Source organism: Neophocaena asiaeorientalis, unplaced genomic scaffold (genome assembly GCF_003031525.2).
Source record: "Neophocaena asiaeorientalis asiaeorientalis breed wild unplaced genomic scaffold, Neophocaena_asiaeorientalis_V1.1 scaffold269, whole genome shotgun sequence".
Taxonomy (NCBI): domain Eukaryota; kingdom Metazoa; phylum Chordata; class Mammalia; order Artiodactyla; family Phocoenidae; genus Neophocaena; species Neophocaena asiaeorientalis.
This window is the reverse complement of record NW_020174154.1, coordinates 225,011-228,774: the sequence shown is the minus strand read 5'-3', so window position 1 is coordinate 228,774 and position 3,764 is coordinate 225,011. Positions and strand designations below refer to the sequence as shown.

Sequence of the window (3,764 nt, the reverse complement as noted above, 5' to 3'; positions counted from 1 at the left end):
GCGGTTTGTTTTTTTTTTTTTTTTTTTTTTTGCGGTTACGCGGGCCTCTCACTGCTGTGGCCTCTCCCGTTGCGGAACACAGGCTCCGGACGCGCAGGCTCAGCGGCCACGGCTCATGGGCCCAGCCGCTCCGCGGCATGTGGGATCCTCCCGGACCAGGGCACGAACCCGTGTCCCCTGCGTCGGCAGGCGGACTCTCAACCACTGCGCCACCAGGGAAGCCCAAGACAGCTAATTTTATATTTGGCATAGTAAGTGAAACAATGAATAATGGCATTTATTTTTATTTTTTTTAAATTATTTATTTATTTTTGGCTGCGTTGGGTCTTCGTTGCTGCACGCCGGCTTTCTCTAGTTGTGGCGAGCGGGGGCTACTCTTCGTTGCGGTGCATGGGCTTCCCATGGCGGTGGCTTCTCTCCTTGTGGAGCATGGGCTCTAGGCGCGCAGGCTTAAGTAGTTGTGACACATGGGCTCAGTAGTTGTGGCGCACGGGCTTAGTTGCTCCGCAGCATGTGGGATCTTCCCGGACCAGGGCTCAAACCCGTGTCTCCTGCATTGGCAGGCAGATTCTTAACCACTGAGCCACCAGGGAAGTCCCTGAATAATGGCATTTAAAAACCAAATTTCCCCCTAAAACGGTATGTTTCAAAGTTTAACAGTGAACCTTCTCCTTCCAGCCATATGGTGGTGGGGGGGTGGTGGTGGGTATGTGGGTGGTAGAAGGAGTGCTCTGAGGAACTGTCCCACTGCACAGCAGCTATGTCCTGGATATAAAACACTCTTCAAGGCATTTCTGGTCTTACAAGTATTGGAGAGATTCCCAAAGGCTTCCACAACAGCTACCCACCAAGCAAAACCTAATCCAAACCTGGACCAGAGCAGGAAGCCTTAAACTGCAAGCAGTAGTTGTGGAGGGGAAGTGCCCTGGGAGTAGATACCAATAGCAATACTTACAGGAATACTGAGATGTGGACCAGCATTCAGGTGGGCATGCTGATCCTGGGACCCGTTTACTAAGCTAAGAGCCTCACAGTGGCCAAAGTGGTCTTAGATCAGAGGTGTCTTCAACTTTCTGCTGAAGCAAATCCTCCTTGGAAAAAACTTCCCCACCTTAGACCTAGAGGACTCCCACAGATTAAAATCAAACAATAAGCTCACAACATGCTAAGACAAGCCACCATGAGCCAGAGGTGGCATAAACAACATGTGATAGATTTGGATCTCCACCATGATTGGACATACAAAAAATTTCAGTCACAGACTACAGAACAGCTATGTATGAAGTGTTTAAAGACATAAAAGATGCAATCACACAGATAAGCAGGCAACAGTAGGCTAGGAGAAATAATCAGAAAGATTTTTTTAAATTAAAGTATAGTTGATATACAATGTTGTGTTAGTTTCTGGTATACAGCAAAGTGATTGCTATACATGTATATACGTATTCTTTTTCAGATTCTTTTCCATTATGGTTTATTACAGGATGCTGAATATAGTTCCCTGTGCTATACAGGAAGATTTTTTTAAATGGAGCTTCTATAAATACAAAAACAATTATTGAAACAAAATCCCAAATGGACTGGTTAAACAGTAGATTAAATCCGGCTGAAGAGAGGATTAGAAATTACCCAGAATGCAGCACAGAGAGGGAAGGAGATGGAAAATATGAAAGAGAGATTAAGTGATTGGAGGCTAGAATGAAAAGGTCAAACAGGAATGTAAATGGAGTTTCAAGCTAAGGCGGGGACCGGGAGAGGGAGAAAGAAGAAAGAGTGATTGATTTGAAGAGATAATGTCATGAATCTTCCGAGACAGATGAAAAATGTAATAACACATACAGAGGAATCATAACTTATACCAAGAAGGATATTTTAAAAAAATGAAAATTCATGCCTAAACACATCATAATTCAACTGCAGAACACCAACTGCTGAGAGATCTTAAAAGGGGCCAGAGAGAAAAGATGGATCATCCTCAAAGGAATGACAATTAGACTAACAGTTGCCTGTCCTCTGATTTCCAACAATGGAAATCAGAGGACAGTAGAATAATATTTCCCAATTGTTGAGAGAAAATAACTTACAGCTTAGTCTTACGTGCTCAGAAAATCATATTTCAAGGAGGGTAAAATTAAGATACTTACAAATACACGAAAACCAAGGGATTTGCTACCAAAAGATCTTCACTAAAGGAACATCTAAAAGTTATACTTCAGGAAGAAGGAAAATTATTTTGGAAGGATGATCTGAGATGCAAAAAGGAATGGTGAGCTTTAGAAACATATATGCATATGAGCAAACATGTAAAAATGTATATATATGAACAAATAATATTTGGGGAAAAAGGAATACTAAAGTTGAATTTATAGAGTTAAGAAAAAATGACAGAAATAAACTATTGGACAGTAATCACATACAAGTCAGGAGAGGGAAGTTAAGATCTCCTAAAATCCTTAGAAATAACGTTAGAGAACAGGGGTTGGCAATTTTTTTCTGTGAAAGGGCAGATAGTAAATATTCTAAGTTTCGCAGACCATACAGTCTTTGTCATGACTGTGAAACTCTGCCACTGTAGCATGAAAGTGGCCATAGACAGTATGAAAATGAAAGAACATGGTTGTGTTCCAATCAACCTTTTTTACAAAGACAGGTGATGGGCAGATTTGATCATTGGGCCACAGTTTGCCAATTCCTGTTCTATAGGGAAGTCAAAATGCTGTTTAATTTTTGACTTTGTAAGTTAAATATACATGATAAAATTTCAAGAGTAATCACCAAGAGAATAAAAAAAAGAGTCTATAAAGTCCAAACAAGTAAAAAGGAACAATGAAATAAACAAATAGAAAAGTAAGCCGCAAACAATCTTAAAAATGGCAAGAAATGAGAAAGAAAAAGAATCACAGAGAAAACAGGACAAATAAAAACTTAAAAAATGGCAAGCCAAGTCCAAATATAATAGTAACTATTACTCACCAAATATGCAAGTGAATTAAACTAGGCAATTAAGAAACAAATCGTCAGATACAGGGTTTTTAAAAATATAGTTATATGTCCGTTACGAGAGCCACACTTAAGTCGTAAGTATGCAGAAAGGCAGAAAGTAACAGGATAAAAAAGACACACCAGGCAATTACTAACCCAAAGAAAGCTACATTGGGGAATATAGACTTTAAGATAAAAAGCATTATCAGGGTTAGGAGGGGTCACTAGATCATTAGAAAGGATTCAATTCCTCAGAAAGATAAAACAATTCTAAACGTGCATGCACCTAACAAAATAGCCTAAAACGCATAAATATTGGCAGGGGAAACAGCCCATCGGGAGATCCTAGGAGTAGGTGATGATTTTAGGAGCTTAATGAGATTGAGCGCTTAAGTAACCAGGGTCACAGAATCATGTGCTCCCTATCCTTAAAAGCAGAGCCACACCCCCAAAATAGAGTAGTGTTAAGGCCACCTAACACCATGAGAGAGAGTACTTGCGTGTGAGTGTGTTTTAAACTTAATTAATTAGAGAGATTCCCCAGGGAGTGTCGGGGTGCTAGAAGATTCCTATTTACATCATAGCCCAGGGGCTGGCTGGATTCCATTATTGGATTCCCTGCACATGTGCCCTGGAAAAACCAAGCAGAAGCGAGACCATATGGCCAGCATGAGAAGAGGGCTAGTGGGGTCAGTTCACCCTGCACAAAGGAGATCCATCCCAGCTTCATTTATTTCAGGAAATGGTGACTTGGCCGGCTAAGGTAGATATTAGGAACACTG

At 40.9% G+C, this 3,764-nt stretch overlaps 1 protein-coding gene across 1 annotated transcript in view; it reads left to right on the top strand.

The window, feature by feature from the left end:
* Nucleotides 1-207: 207 nt before the first annotated feature.
* Nucleotides 208-3,764, top strand: part of RAI2 (retinoic acid induced 2) — a 159,166-nt gene continuing 155,609 nt past the window's right edge. Inside the window, exon 1 of the mRNA XM_024755100.1 lies at nt 208-251. The gene's annotated coding sequence lies outside the window, so the exon portion shown is untranslated. The remainder of the gene's footprint in view (nt 252-3,764) is intronic.